Raw genomic sequence first — 17374 nt, forward strand, 5'->3', positions numbered from 1 at the left:
CAGAGTGTAAATTACAGCAGCTCTAAGGCTGGTCTAATTTACACTATGGGCACAGCAGGACCCCAACCTTCTCCAGAATACAGGGAGCACAAGGTGGTTTATAAAACCCCTCCCCATTGTTCCTATGCCAAGCAGAGCAACCCAGAATCAGAGCCTTTAAGAGTTTTCCATACGGCAAAGGCCTTAGGCTGGATTCTGCTTGCCATTACAACAACGTAAATCTGGCGTAACTTCAGTGGATTCACAGGAGAGCAGCACGTGATCCCTTTTACTCTTACATGCACACTTTGGGTTGCTAAATCTTTATTTTCATCACTCAAAAAGTCGAGGAGCTGCAGCAGCCTGCTTAGCCATTTGCTGGGCTTCGTCAAACCACCATTTAACACTGGTCCCCCTGGGCAGTACCTGCTTTAATTTACTCAGCTGAGTGGCAGTCAGTTTCGATAGGCCAGGATGATGCCTTCGTTTGTTTCATAGATCTTACCTTGTCTTCTCCAATTTTTAATGCAGACCAGTTCTCTGCACAAAATGGGGATCTGTAGCAAACAATTATTTCAAAGGAGGCCCTGTTGCCGTGGTTACCAATCATCAAGCTCAGGCCTTTGCAGGCTCTGTCGAGATCAGCCTTCCTCTTGGTGGTGTCCTGTCCTTTATATTACTGAAAGATTTTTGCTGTCAGGCAGTCGGCCAGATGGAAAGTTGGGCTAAGAATGAGTAAATGCCTCAGGATGTGGGTCATTCCTGGAGGTCCCATATAAATCACAAGGCCGGTAAGAAGTAAGGAAAACAACAGATGTGACATTTTTAGCTTGTCCGTGAAGATTTTGCAAGTACTTATGACAAGAAAATATTTCTCTCTGTTATTATTATGTGCATTACAGCAGCATCAGAAATCCACAGCTGAGATCAGGGCTTCATTCTGCTAGTGTTGTACAAACACATTGCTTAGACAGCTCCTCCTCCAAAGACCTCAGACCTCTAAGGAGATAAGACTGATAAAAGGTGGACAGGAGGAACTGAGGTTGTGAGAAATTAAGGGCCAGATTTTCCAAAGAGCTCAACATATTTAGTGCACGTTGGGTGCTGACTGCTTCAGAAAACTTGGCCCTTATATAAAGTGTCTAAATAGAAGCAGAGCTCTTTTGCATACCGGGCCTTAATTGTGGGTGCTGAGCACTTGAAAACCTGACCCTGAGTTCTTTTAAAAACCTGGCCACATGTAGGTTGTCCGAATTGAAGAGCCCACAATTTAACCAGATCTCCTCGAACAGAACAACTCGAGGCAGCGTTCAGCCCCCACTTGGCTCAGAACTCTGTCCGGTTACCAGTGGCTGGCAGGTGAACCCAGGCCCATCACTACTCCAGGTTCCAATCCAGGGACCCTATAACCACAGCCCAGGTCCTCAGTCCCCATCCCTTTGCCATTTCCCTGGGCTCCTTCCTACCAAACCTCTCTATTTTCTCTTCCTAGGTTCTAGGTTTACTACACGATACTCTACTCCCCATGGCTACGTCACCCCCTTTAGCTCATCAAAATATACAAAGTAAACCCAGGGGCGGCTCTAGACATTTTGCCGCCCCAAGCACGGGAGGCAGGCTGCCTTTGGCGGCTTGCCTGCGGAGGGTCCGCTGGTCCCGCGGATTCGGCAGCAGCTTGCAGGAGGTCCTCCGAAGCCGAGGGACCAGCGGACCCTCCACAGGCAAGCCGCCGAAGGCAACCTGCCTGCCACCCTCGCGGTGCCGGCAGAGGGCCCCCTGGGGTTTGCCGCCCCAAGCACGCTCTTAGCGTGCTGGGCCCTGGAGCCGCCCCTGAGTAAACCTCCTTCAATCAAACTCTAATAAGCTGTCAAGCAGCACTTTTCTTCATCTATCTGTATATTTTAATTACTGATAGAAATATATTTTTGTCAGTTTGTGTGTACAGTGAAATCAACATTTACTGATAAAAATCTGTTGCTTCCAAGACTATATGGGCTGAAACTGGGTAATTTCATTTTTGGAGCTATTGAGCCAGATTCTCAACTGGTATAAATCAGTGTAGCTCCATTGGCCCTGCATCCTTAGTGATGCTTATGGTGCTTTTATAAAGTTGGGGAAGGGGTGGAATCAAACTCTCAGGAGTAGAGCAATTTAAGGTGAAACAAATGAGACATCATTTAACTTCCATTCCTCACATACCTTGAAGAAAAAAACACCTTTATCTCTTTTCGCTCCTTCTCCATTGATGTCCCGCAGTTGTAGACTTTACTGGATCTTCCATGTAGAAATGACTTATTCTATGTTCAGGAGTGCCAGAAAGAAAGAAGAAAAAGAGAATAGGATTTTTAATTGCACCATAATCTAGTGAACTGGGTTTCTTGCAAGCCCTGCATTTCAGGGACCAGGCAGACGAGAACCAGGAAAATCCAACCCAATATGGACACTTAAAAAAAACACCATCAGAATAAAGATAATCTGCCTAATCCATAAAGCATATAGATCACTAGGAAGTTGACCAATCTGTAGTTTAAGGCAAGGAAGTAATACAAATTAAACCATTTGCCATTCCCAATTGGCTGAAACGATGAAAAAGCCAATTTTCAAATGTTCTCACGTGGGACCACTTTTGAAAATCTGGTCCTTAATTTCTCTGAGAGAAAGCATCCAAGGCCTACAAAGAAAGGTGAGTTCTCACCAAAATGTAGCCTGAGTGCAAATCCCAGTGAAGACAAGCCAATTTGAGTTTTAATTAGAGTTAGCAGGCTGAGTTAGGATATGTCTTCTCTGCAAAGTTAAACTGGGCTCTTACTTAGGTGTTGCTCCAACCCAGCTCCTGTCAATGCACAAAACCCTCTGATCTGAATTTAGTGGTGCTTTCAATCCAGTCTAGGTGGCCCACCCTGGGACTATAGGCTAAAACCCAGTCCATTCAGGTTGATAACCTGCCCACTTTGCAGTGAGAATGCAGGTAAAATCCCACAAGTGCTAATTGTCCTCCAATGCCTTCCCATAGTTCCCTCCATGTGACTAGAAGGACAGACAACTTCTTACACAATTCACTGGGAAAGAATTTTAGAGCAGCTCAGCTCTCTGCACCACAAAGAACTATTCAATGTTCCCAGGGCTGGTACAACCATTTAGGCGACCTAGGCGGTTGCCTGGGGCGCTGAGATTTGGGGGGCGCCATTTTCTTTGGCAGCGACTGCGGCAGCCTGATCTTTGGCCGCCCCAGTCGCTGCCGGCATTTAGGTGGAGGGAGCTGGGGTAGGGGGTCGTGGGGAGGGCTGCCTGCAGCAAGTAAGGGGGGGGGGAGCAGCACACAGGGAACTCCCCACCCCAGCTCACTCCTGCCCCTCCTTCCCAAGCACACCGTGGCTTCTTCACTTCTCCTGCCTCCCAGGCTTGCGGCGTCAATCAGTTTAGGCGCTGCAAGCCTGGGAGGCGGGAGAAGTGAAGCAGCGACAGCGTGCTTGGGGTGGAGACGGAGCAGGGATGAGCTGGGGCAGGCGGGTGCCTCAGGGCGGAGGGTGGGGAGCTGCCACAAGGGGGGCACCTCAGGGTGGAGGGGTGGAATTGCAGTGGGGGCGGTGCCTCAGGACAGGGGGGCACCTCAGGGCAGAGGGGGGGGAGCTGCTGCGGGGGTGGGTCACCTTAGGGCTGGGGGGGGCGCGCAAGGTGGAAGTTTCACCTAGGGTGCAAAACATCCTTGCACCGGCCCTGAATATTCCCCCCAGAAGCTCTAGAGAGAGACAAAGGTGATTGCAGTGCCACTGAGGCCACAGTTCCGTGCTAAGCTAACTCAGGTGTTCAGACCAGGATGTAGATCACATGAGTTAGCTCTGCAGTGAAGACATACCCTTAAAGACTACAGGGCACCCGAGCTAGCTCTACTAACTCATGTTAAAACTATGCCTGCCTCATCTTCACTAGAATTTGAACTCAAGTTAAGAACACACCTTTTTTGTAGTGAAAACAAGGCCTAAGTGACTATGGAGACTAAATCCCTACCCTTCTAGCTCTGTTCTTCAGCTGTCAAACGAGGATAAGATCTTCCTTGTACCCACCCTTTGTTTGTCTTGTCCATTTAAAATGCAGCCTCCTCAGGACAGGCACTCTCTCACTCTGCGTGCCCAGCACTCAGTCCAATGGGGCCCTGATCTCAGTTGGGGCAGCTAGGTACTATTGTAACACAAATAACAATAGGTAAGATAGTCTAGTAGGAGCAACATTTCCTGCAGTGCTGCACATTGACACTTTTTAGCAGGGTGACTTGGGCCATTCGAGGTAGGATTTTGTTTGCATCCCTTCTGATGCAATTTGTTTTCACTTCTCTGTGCTTGTCCCTGACTGCCCTTGTTAATGAGTTTTTGGTGCACTGACCCCTACTTAATACACTGGTTAATAAAATGAGAATAATTAATCAATTATCGTAGAGGGGCCTGTTCACTATCATTCTCACGTACTGATCATCGTCACCACCAAGAAGGATCCCTTTTTGGATGATCAGTCCATTAGCACAATGAGGGACCTTCCTGCTCTGCAGCCTTTGCAGCCTGGATAGTACAACACGGCCACAGGCCAGGCTTTGTCCCTTTTGTGCTAACAAGTGCTTGGCTCACTCCCAATGACTATGTTTCCTGCTGGAAAATATCCCACCCCCCCATTCCACATCCACGTTAAATGACCACTGCTGTTAACAGGCAATCCTTTGTGAAGCATGCGTTATGTTTTTGCTCCTCAGTAAAGGCTAATTCTGTATTACCAAAGGAGCTTATGAATCCCTGAAACCGTGCAGTTTATATACATCTTAATTCTCATGCTGCAGCTGGCTTGGTATTAATGTTTTAATTGCAAACTGCTATATGTATTTCAGTAGCATCTAGATGATGCTGCTGGTCCCACTGTACTAGTTCTTGTACAGCACACAGTATGACAGTCCTTGCCCCAGAGACCTCACAGTCTAAATAGAGAGGGAGGAAATGACGGAGAGATGAAATGACATGCCCAATGTCACACAGAAAGTCAATGGCACAGTCACGAATAGAATCCTGGTCTTCTAAGTCTTTGCCCAGTGCCCTATCCACTGGGAAATACTGCCTCTTTGGTAATTGCACTTTTGCCCAAGTCCCTATGGACTATTTAAAGATGATAATCCTATATTGCAAACCATGTCTAGTTGTCCTAATAATAACATTATTACTGGAGAAGGTCAAGAAGCCCTTGCTCAATTTTCATTTGGCTCTTACTCTGACAAATTCCTCCTGAGTTCACTGGACCCTGAAGAGGCTGAGTCCCTGCCAGGATTTGGCCCACTGAAATCACAATAGGCATTGCATGCCATCCTTATTGAATCTCATTGTACCTTAATTTCCCCGTCTATATAATGGGGACAAAGATACTTAAGGACATTGGTAACGGTCTTTGAAATTTGCAGGCGAATAGGGCTCTGTAATTGGCCAAGTGTTGTTGTTCAATATATAGGGATAGTAGCTGTCTCTATTCCTCAAATCATCCAATGAATTTACTGAAGCTTGGGGGGAAGCTTGCAAGTCTAAGAGCTGTGCTATGCAAAGGAAAAATACTCTTTCATCTTAATGACTTCACCGCTTCATAGCTGTAGAGTTAAAATCAGGAAACAGAAGCAGCCCTTCGAAAAGGTGAATATCCCTCACACTCACCCATAATATTTTAAAGACTTTTTGGAGCCCAGACTGCTTCTCCATCTGCTGATGTCTCAGGCCCAGATCTGCAATGGTACTTCAGTGCTTAATGCAAGCTGGGCCTCAGTGAATAAAGAACCAGGGATATTTTTGATTTGCCTTTTGCCATGATGGATTTTTTTTAAAAAAAGGCAAGACCCCAGCAAACATTAAAGGCTCTTCTGAGGCTGGATACAAAATAGGGCTTCTGTGTAGTAGCCTCCCTTAAAAATCAACAACAAAGCTTTTGGTGGAGCTTCTCCATGGAGGCCAAGGAAATTAGACACTCAATTCACACTAGAATTCACAGAGTCATAGCTTTTAAAGCCAGGAGAGAGACCATTACATTATCTCATCTGACCTCATGTGGAACACAGTCCACAAAATTCCACCCCGTTACCTCTGTATTAGCCCAATAACTCCTGTTTGACTAAAGCAGAACTGTAAATACATTCAGTGGGAGACGGGTACCTCACAACGCCCTTAAGCTTCTCTGCAGTTCCCAGCCTTGCTTTATACAAGGGAGTGCATGACAGAAAGCACGGGCTAGCGAGAACAGGCATGAGCTGCCTGGATGGGCTGATCTATTCTGAAGCTTACATAATATTAGGGCTGACAAGCAGGTTGCACTGCTGGAGGGCAGCAACTTCCTGCTACGGTTTTTACTGCTGCTGCCATCCCTGAACTGCTGAAGCCAGCCAGCTAATCCTAGGAATAATAAACTGGGAGCAACCCAAACTAAACCATGCTGTAGTAAACAATTCTCCTACAGGCTCCAGTGTGAAGGTGAGGGCACGATATAAGACCCTCAGCAGATAGACACCCACCCCTATGTTACAGTCCTACAGTGCAAGGTTTTCAAAAGTGACTTGTGAGGGTGGGGTCCCATCATGAGACACCATAAAAAGGGTCTGGGCTTTGTGCCTCAAGGTTCATGCCTCAGTTCACCTGTTGCAGTCCTTGGGCTCTTTAAGATTGGGAGCTGTAGCTGAAAAGTCACAGGGTTGCTCTCTTTCATGAATGCACAGGAGACTGTATATAAAGCTTCCTGGTGCTTAGGCAGGGGAGCAAACAGGACAGACCCTTGATTGGTAAAGGGGCTTTTTGCATCTGTCAGACAGCTGCCTGTGAAACCCTGGAGACAAGGGCTAGACAGGACCCTGAAGGGTGGTGAGATGGATCAGGCAGCTTTCTTGTGTTATCTTAAGTCTCTGTTGATAAGGAAAGCCATGTGAAATTAGCTGGAACTGGGCAGTTGTTTGGAGTGTGATTTCACATTTCCTCGCTGGTGGATCAGCTCACAGGGCATGATTTTCAGATAGTGCCAAGCACCCATCCTCTGACAATCATGCCCATTTAGTGTGTCCTAAAGTGAGCACTCAAAATCACTAGTCACCTCTGAAAACCTCAGCCTTAATAAAGTGTTCAATAGAAACTACTCAGAATAAATGATGTAATAAAAATGGTAACCTTTCTATAGCAGGGATCATTCTCTATTAAATCCTATGGAATGGTTTTAAAAACAATTGCAGAAAGATCCCTTTTGATTAAATTCCAGACGACTTCTCCATAAGGGTAGTGAAGATAGACCCCGTTCTGACTGGAGCACTTTAAAAGCAGCAAACATCATTTAAATCCAGGAAACTCCTCTCTGTGTCCCTTGCGGGGTGAGCACTAACAATGCGGATGTTTACAACGGGATTTCATGGGGGATGGGAGCACTACGACTCATGGATGGCAGCACTGCTTTTTCTTTGTTACATACAAGCATGTTGCTTGTTAGACAAACTAACGGAGAAAGAGATGTTACCATGTTTAAAAGCTAGCTAAGACACAGGCTGTGAGAAAAGGAGCCTGACCCACATCAATGAATACGGAGGAAACCTGCCTGCAAATACAATGTTGTCATGCCAGCCATTCCCGCTACTAAGAAACCAGCTGTCTGCTAGCAACTACCCCACCCACTGCAGACGGCTTTCTATGAGTCTGCTTGGAATGGTTTCATCTGATAGTCTAGACAGTTTCTAAAGAAAGCCAGCTTTCATGGATATCTCCATACAGGCTAGCCATTAGAATGGTACAGAATCATTTATTTATCAGAATTCTGCCTGGGTTACAGCTGGATGTCGAGACAGCTGCTATGAGCTTCCTCCCCCGGCTCCTCGATCTGAGTCCTAGGGCTCCAGGTATAAATTAATGAGACCCCATCCTGTTTTTGTTAGGAGGGAAATTTTCATCTGGGGAAAAACAGCCGAATTAGTGTCACTACAATTCTCCTTCCTGCCCCAGGGTGCACCAGTACCTTAGGACCTAGAAACTAAGGTGATGGATGCTTTAGAAAATAATCTATGTGGGGCTAACTCCTGCTCTTCTTACTCCCCTGGGTGGTCCCATTCAAATACATATGTAGGACACACCTGTGTCTTTGTTCATATGATCAGTCCCAATTCAACCCGTGCATAGGTCAAATCTTGCTCTCCTTAACCACATGAGTAGGCCCATCAAAAGCTGTGCATAGGCTGAAATTTGCTCCCCTTATTCACACAAGTAACCACATTGAAACCAGTGCATAGGCCAAACCCTGGCTTCCTTATTCACTAGTAGTCCTATAGATCAAAGGCAAGATAATCAGCTAGGAGGGGTTAATATAACTCAGTTTAACATTTAGGTCAACCTTGATGAATTGTATTGCTATAGCTAGTATCTCTTTCCTCTCTCAAACCTCGAAACCCATGCATTCATGACATCAAAATAACTATTCCATTCAGAGATTATTTTTCCCTTCCCCCTGAGCTTTTCTGTTTTGGTTTGTATTTCTTTTGACTATCAGAACAGGCACATGGCAGGAAAGAATGGACTTTGCAGGAATATTTTCTGCACTGCTTTACTCCTCAGACACTAGCATTCTAAAAAGTCACTGTCAACTCACAAATCCATCAGTTCAGTTCACTTCACAGAGGCCAACAACAACCTGGAGGTGAAAGACTCCATATCCTGTTTTTTAAAAATCCCCATCCCTTCTTCCCCTTTTTTTGAACCTTGATCTAAATAGTTCCTTTCTTACTGTTTTTAAATTTCAGAATTCCATCCAGCTCTACTCCAAAGCCTGTGCCAGGTGTTGAACCTCCATGGAGTTCTACGCAGGACAAAGATGCTCTGATGGACAAACGTTGCAAAGTGAGAAACCTGGGAACCTTAATTCACTTTAAAAATGGAGACTGAACTCGGATTATTTTTCTGAGGAATTTATAGCTTAACAGGGGAGGGGACGTTCGAGAAATTCTTTGTGAATCCAGCAAACTAATGATTTCCCAGTGTATGCACATGGGGTAAGATGGAACCCATGTGAGGTGCTAACGTTGCCTAGGATAGAAGGCAATTGAGAGCTTTTCAGGGGCAGGAAATGTACCCTGCTCCTTTCCAAAGCATCATGCACGTTTGCAGCACTATCTTACGGATTGTTATTAACTAGCTGTAGTGCTGGACACCTGCTAGATTAATTACATGTCAGCATTTCTGATGAGCTATGCTGGGAGCATCAGCGGACAGAGCTGCACTGAAAACAGCAGCTTTAGAGCTGACAGCGAGAAGCTGACTGGCTTCTGAGAGGTCTAGACTCCTATTAAATCTCCCTTTGCAGGATCCCTTTAATAAACCCAACAGTGGTAGTCAGCATGATTGGGAGAATAGCACGCAGGATAGGGAATCAGGATTCCTAGGTGCTATTTCTCACTCCGGGCGTAATCTAAAGCCCACTGACATCAATGGAAAGACTCCCACTGATTTCAACAGTTGATCAGGCCCTCTGCTGTTAATGTGCTGCGTAACCTAGGCAACTCTCGGTCTCTCTACACCTCAGTTTCTCCATCTTTGAAGTGGGGGGTCCTGATACTCCAACTTTGTGAAGGGCTTTGAAACCTATTGATAAGAGCAATGGGTGAAATTCACCCACACAGAGAGTGGGAACAAGACATATACTGCACCACTTCCCTTGTACAAAAAAAGGACCTTGTGCACGGTGCATTTCACCCACACTTCCAAACAGTATACCTGTTAAATCACAGCAGGCTATCTTTCATATAGTCACTCTTCAGCCCATAATTCAGAGTACAGGCCTGAATTTAGTGAGCATCCACAACTCCCAGACTAAGAGAATTCCAAACCCTAGGCACAGCACAACATGAGGTCCCTGTGGCTCTATCCAAGGAGCCCAGCCTCGTTGGAGTAGCAGTGGGATAGGGCCCCTTCTCTTCTCAGAGAAGCAGGGGCAGCAAAATAGGGCCTCTCTCTCCTTAAGAGTGGCAGCAGAGGCTCCCCATTGCTTATCCTAGCAGACAGGCTGTAGCTAGTTGGGTGGGTGAACCTCCTGTCACACAGATCCCTCTGCAGGATCACCAGACCTGTGGGCTGGGAGTTAACACTCCATTGAGATGCATGGGATTGTTCATCCATCTGAGAGCTATTGTTTCAGGTGGCCTGCAGATGCAGACAGACATCGCTGCATCATTTATACTCAGGTCATTTTTCAAGGCTCTCTTCCTTGCCATAAAGGCTAGAAACTCACTTTTTTCTTTTTTTTAAAGGAAAGCTGGATTCTGATGTACTCACACAATTCCAGGATAGGAGCTTATAGTGCTCATGCCTTAGTCCAGCCCTATCCCCGTTAAAGCCGAAGGAATAGTGGGTGTTTGATGCCTCTCAGGATTAGACATTTTAGGAGGTTTAAATTATTCAACCCCTCCCCACCCCCTAGTTTTCTAATCTCACTGCCTAACCTCTAGGGATCATCATTAAGTTTCTAGCTCACTGCCCCACTGCATTAGATAGAAGTGTTTGCAGCCTACCAACAATGTTTTCATCTTTCTCCATAGGAGATCCAGAGAAGCTGTCAGATAATCACCAGTCATCCAGAACAACACAGGTTTCCTTGCTGCATAAAGAAACGAGGGAACAGATTAGGGAGACAAAATTTTGTTTCACTGATTATACTGAATCTTTCTTAAACCCAAAAAGTTGGTCTTCTGGCTCTGTGACATCTATGTTCTAGGCATGTCTAACATGTATGTGATATTGTATTGTGCTGTTTGTATAATTTAGGGCTCAGTCCTACATCTTGTGCCACACAGATTGACACCCGCACCCAAGCAGATGCCCACTGCTTTCAATTGGGCTCCAGGCAGGTACAAGGATATCCACACAGAACAAGTTTGGTACAGCACTGAGCCTAGTGAATAATACAGCATTAATAGAAGACTAACTCCTGAGCTAGGTCCTTGTACCATGCTCATGATCAAAGCTAGCATGCTGGAAAGAAGCATCTATTAAAACTTACTGCAATGTGGAAACCTCTCCACTGAACTGATACCACTAACTTGCTTCACATGGACTGCTAACTGTGTGTCAGATGTTCAGTTTTGAAAAATATGTCTACATAGCAGCTATGAAATGGAAATCTCAGTTCAGGTAGTTATACACATGCTAGCTCTGATTGAGCTAGTCTGCTAAAAACAGCAGCGTGACAGCAGCAGCACTGGCAGTGTTATGGGCTAGCCCATAAGTACATACCGAGGACCTCAAATGGGAGTGGACACAGGCAGCTAGCAGAGACAAGCCTCAAAAACCTGGATGGGAGCAGTGGCAACTCCATCCAATTCAGTGAAGGTTTGAGTCTCTTGGGGCTCTTCTAAAAATAAAGGATGAGCCATATTTTCAGCTGGTGTAAATCAGCATAAATGCTATAGACTTCCATGGAGCTACAGGGATTCACGCCAGCTGAGTATCTGGCACAGAAATAGTAAGTATGAAATAAATTATTGGAGTCAGATCCTCAGACAAAAAGGACCATAGAAATACTTTGTTTTTTAAACAAACATTCATTAACATCCCTCTGAAGTAGGCATGATCCCCATTTTATTGGTGGGGAAACTGAGTCACATAGCTGGGCGACTTTCCCAAGGTTATGCAGTGAGTCAGTATCAGAATAAGAACCCTGTTCCCCTGACTCCTAGTCCTAATCCACACCCCTGCCCCAAGAGAAAAGCCTTTAAAAGGACTCAGCAGAGAATAAGTTCAAGGTATAACAATATATAAAAGCCAATGAGCCAAATTCAGCAATGACGAAGAGGGCACGGTGAATTGGTCAGAAGAGGGTGTAAGCAGTAGAGCGGCACAGCTTGCACTGATTTGGCTTTCAGTGGGAGTGCAAAACATGTAATTTACATGCTGAGGTGGATGTGAGCAACAGGAACAGCAACTAACCTCTTTGTATCAGGGACTGTCTTTTCCTATACAGCACCTAACATAGCGAAGCCCTTATGGGGATAAAAAGCCTAGGTGAGTGGAGGTGAGGGGAATTTCTACTTTGTTGTACTTCTGTTCATTTTTCACGTTTCTTCTCATGTACCCCCATCCAGTTGCACTTACTTTGCACACCTCCATTGGTACTTGTTACACTCATACCCAGCTAAATCCAATGGGCAATGTACACCACCACTGGAATTTGGCCCAGAGACTTTCTCAAGAGGGACATGCCTGTACACCAGGCCTGAGTTTGGCTCCATGCATTTAACAACATGAAGATTTCCGAGAGCAGCCTGCCTGCATTCTGCAGCAGCCAGTCACTCGCACCGTGCAAAGCCCGGGAATTTAATAGCCTCCCAGACACTTGCTCCTAATTTTACATTAGCTTTGACTCGCCTCCATTCTTAAATAGAGCAGTGACTTCCAGCGGACTCTCGCCTTTCCGTAGGAAATGGGACCGGTTACCTTTCAGCACCAATCTCTCTCATTTCTGTTGAGAGAGAAAAGCCTGGGCCTGAAAAGTGCCAGAACACAGTCATGAATAAGCTTGCCTGGGTGACATCACTTGTCATGCCACTGCGATCCCAGCCAATTGGGTACGTTTTCTCTCACGAAACGCTTATTTCCCCCCTCACAAGGAAACCTATAGAGCAATAGTAGCGTGAGGGGAAAAGGCTAACTCTCTCGTTGTCATTGCTAATCCCCCTCCCCTCAAACACGCGCGGTGAGGCAGAAGCAAGAGAACTTCCTTTCATTCCGGCAAATCCATGATTTTGTTCAGTGCTGTTTTTAGAGGAAAGAACAACTCACAGCTGCGAATCCTTTAGAGTGCATTAAAATGATAATAACGTGCAGGTTGAGATTTTTGTATTGCCAGAGCATCTTCAATCCCAAGTAAAGGCAGTTAAACTCTGTACCACCCCTCCAGAGATAAGAAAATAGTACATCTGACCTAGGTGGGCAGAGCACAATAGAGAATCTACATTGGGGGATATCCCTGGTTATATCCATCGTGTGACTGGGCCAGTTCAAATGCTTAGTGCACACTGGCAAGCTGTGACTTGCACTGCAGCAGGTTACCCCAGGATCAAGCAGGAATAGGATGCGCTATTGCAAACTGCAGTGTACAGTGGTTTACACTATCTACCCTGGGAGAATCTGGGCACTGCTGTCTGAAATACCCAACACAGACAAGGCCCTAGTGATTTGTAACAAGCTCAAATGTTCAGACAGTGAGAGTCGAAACAGAACCCTGAATATCTGCTCTAACACTCAGACAATGGTCTCTCAAAGAGAAATCTGTAATTGTCAGTAAATTTCACCTTGAAAGAAAAACAGAAGGTGGACCCAGGCAGGCTGAAAGCAGCTCTTGCTTGCTCATCTGAGTGGGAAAAAACAGAGTAGCTCTCTGGGAATTCAAAAGCAGGTTATAAGCCATATTACCAAACCCTAGGATATGTGCACTCACAATTCTGGGTATGATTCAGGCCATTTAGATATCTAAGTAGATAGATAGATTAGATAGATAGATAAGATACCAATTTTTACATAACACTCACCACAATAGTATCCAAATATGATTCCACTTGCAAATCAGGCATTTAGAACATAAATCACAGGCCCAAAGAGGAAAGCCCAGTAAAGGCTCCTGTCGAAATCAACGGCAAAATTCCCATCAGCTCCAGATTTTGCCCTAAATAGTATTTACTGATTCTAAATTAAATACTCTGGAACAGTGCTGGCTTGATAACCCCAGAGAATGATGTTCTCTGGTTTCCTCCAGAAGAGATGCAGCATGGGAAGTAGCCTTACCAGCTTCTTCCACATGGCAACGTGCCCTTAACACTGTGCTGGAGGGACCATCTTGCCAGGATGAAAGGAAAGTTCTCCATGCTCCATTCAGTCTTCTGTCTTTTTGCCAAGACTTTTGACTATGGGTGCAAATTATGGCAGGGAGGTTAATACTGTGGACCTCTGCGCACTATGAAGCCCACTCTGAACTTTAGGGTACAGATGTGGGGACCAGCATGGACACTTCTAAGCCTAATTACTAGCTTAGCTCTGGTATACAGCCAGCACCCAGAATTCCAGTGTCTGGGGCACTCTCTGTTCCCCCCCAAACTTCATCCCCTCTCTGGGTTGCCTTGAGGGACTTCACCAATTCCCTGCTGAACACAGATCCAAACCCCTTGGATCTTAAAACAAGGGGAAATTAACTATCCCCCCTCCTTTCCCCCCCACCAATGCCTGTTGCATCCAGATCCAATCCCCTTGCATCTTAAAACAAGGAAAAATCAATTAGGTTCTTAAAAAGAAAGCTTTTAATTAAAGAAAGAAAAGGTAAAAATTATCTCTGTAAAATCAGGATGGAAAATGCTTTACAGGGTAATCAGATTTCTATAGATCAGAGAGGCCTCCCCCAGCCTTAGGTTCAAAGTTACAGCAAACAGAGGTAAAATCCTTCCAGCAAAAAGAAACATTTACAAGTTGAGGAAACAAAAATAAGACTAACACGCCTTGCCTGGCTAATTACTTACAAGTTTGAAACATGAGAGACTGATTCAGAAAGATTTGGAGAGCCTGGATTGACATCTGGTCCCTCTTAGTCCCAAGAGCGAACAACAACACAAAAAGCACAAACAAAAGACTTCCCTCCACCAAGATTTGAAAGTATCTTGTCCCCCTATTGGTCCTCTGGTGAGGTATCAGCCAGGTTTACTGAGCTTCTTAACCCTTTACAGGTAAAAGAGACTTTAACCCTTAACTATCTGTTTATGACACCACCAAACAGCCATCAGACAATTATGCCTGTCTGTGCCTATGGAACCAGAGACGTGCAGATAAAAGGATGCTTTTTCCTTATCACCAGTCCCTCAAACTATCCTTTCCACCACCTATATTTCTTCTTCCCATCCCCAGAAACCAGCTAATGGGGGAAAACTGATGCATGTTTTTGTTAACTCTGTTTTTAATTTTACATAAAAATGGAATTGTGGCTTTTTCATCCAACACACCCTTACAGGAAATGTGAGCTCAGAAATCTCTTCTACATGCCCCAGGGATGAAAGTGAGGTGGAATAAGCAGGGTGGCCAGAATCTAGTATTGGTTTAACTGATTTATAAAGTCTGAATCACCGTCCTCTCTACAGACCTGCCCCCTTCTGCTCTGTTGCGTCCTGTGACCTGGAAATGTGATGGTGCCTCTTAAATACACCTGTTATGGGCTTTGCTTAATCCAATAAAATGGATAAGGTACAAATTATACAGGTGGCACCAGAAGAGTGCACGGCTCTGTACAAAGGTTCACAGAAGCCATAGAAAGAGTTGTCCTCAAGGAATGAATGTGTACTGTAAAGGGCAATATAATATAGAACAGTGGTCTCACTACGTGGAATTGGTGGATCTTCTGCAGGAAGGCGCTTGCCAGACATTAAGAGGCTGTTCCAAGCATGACAGGCTGCACAATGACAGGAGCAGGTGAAGGAAACAAAGGGAGCAGTCAGGAGAGATGACTGGGCAGTGCACAGGGAACTCAAGTGCATGCAGGAGGAGAGATGAGGGCAGTTATGTAGGCAGGGGCAGAAGTGCTTAGCAGAGCATTCAAGAAGAGGATGAGGGCTTTGAACTGGATGAAGGGAGCGGAAGCCAGCAACAAGACTTAATAAATGAAAGATAAAGAAGCAGAGGTATGATCCTGCATTCATTAGGCCAGATACTCAGCTGATGGACTTCAGCATAGTGTTATTCATTTCAATGGATTTATGGAGGTTTATACCAGCTGCTGATGCACTTCATTGACTTTAATGGGAGCAGGTCAAAACTCAGGAGGGAAAGATGGCAATTGTGGCATTTAGTGCTTGGCCTGCCAATCTTCCTTTTTATATCCTATATAGCCCACCTTTGATATAACTTAACGACTTTTAAAAAATGGTAGGAAACATTTTGTTTTCCAGGCAGCAGAGGAGGAAGCACAAACATTTAAGACTTGAAGAACTGCTAGAAACGTATAACTATTTTTCTACAAATTCTCACGAAAAGAGGGAAGGAAGGAAATATTCTTTGGAGATTTTCAAAGGCATGCAGGAGAGTTAAGTGTCAAACTCCCATGAAAATTCAGTGGGAGTTGGGTATCTAAATCACTTGGGTTCCTTTGAAAATTCCATCCCAGTGATTCAGCTCTGGGAGCAGAGAGTGGGTAGAGGCAATGGGCATAGGAATCAACAGTTGCTCTGCTGGCATTAAACGTCTGTAACCAAAAGTCTGCCTTATTCAGAGCAACTAACAAATATTCTTGCTGCCTTACTATCTTACAAATGTCCCAAGTCAGATTTCGTTTAACTGGAACAAGATATCATCCTGGGTACTGATAAGTTATTGTATTATGGGTAGATCAATAACATGAAGTCCTGCCATGTAGTTGGCGGTCTGACCTGCCCCCAAAAGTAACAACATTTTAAATACTTGTTTTATACTAAAGATCTATATAGTTTATTGGGTCACAGTCTAGCAGTACCACATGGGAAGAATATTCCTATAGTAGAGGTCTGACTTCAATCTAGCGGACAAAAGTCTAACAAGATTCAATGGCTGAAAGCAGAAGTCTGACAAAAGTTACAACAAAATAAAAGTACAATTTTGTAGCAGTAGGGGGTAAACTAGCCATTGGAACACCTTACCTAGGGCCATGGTGGATTCATCATCAGCTAAAATCTTCATGTCAAGACTAGGTGTCTTTCTAAAAGATATGCTCTATCTTAACCAGAAGTTATGGATTTGAGGAAATTACTTGTTGAAATTCTATGGTCTGTGTTATGCAAGAGGTCAGAGATTATTGTAATGGCCCCTTCTGGCCTTAATCTATTAGTCTAATTGTTTAATAGCAGGTGCATGCAAAATTGAGCTGCATTGCAATTTGAGATTTGTCACCAGAAATCCCACAATCTGCATAAACAGACTTTTTTGCTCATGCTACTGGTGGATATAAAAAAGTGTTATTGTTTAAAATGGAAAAAGCAAACTTCCACACTGCTCACGCTTCTGGTTGCACTTCAGAGTTAACAGCTAAGTTTACTTTGCTTAATGGAGAACCTCCCCCCCCCCCCCCGAACATCAAGAATAATCACACTTCAGTGCTGCAAGAAGTTGGCTGAGTCAGCTGATCTTGGCCAAGTTAATGTGCAGTACAGGACATAGAGACTTATTTAATCAACAGGATGTAAATTTAGCTTTTGTCCTTTTCTCGTCGACAGCTGCTGTATACACCCAAGATCCAATTTTCAAGTGCAACTAAAGAGTGTAGGTTCACCTTTAAAGCTCACATCTATATACACGTGTTGTGGTGGCAAGAACCATGAAGCACAATAGCAGAGCAAGTAAATCAAAACTGTCAGTTTATA

This window comes from Gopherus evgoodei, chromosome 2, assembly GCF_007399415.2.
Source record: "Gopherus evgoodei ecotype Sinaloan lineage chromosome 2, rGopEvg1_v1.p, whole genome shotgun sequence".
Lineage (NCBI taxonomy): Eukaryota > Metazoa > Chordata > Testudines > Testudinidae > Gopherus > Gopherus evgoodei.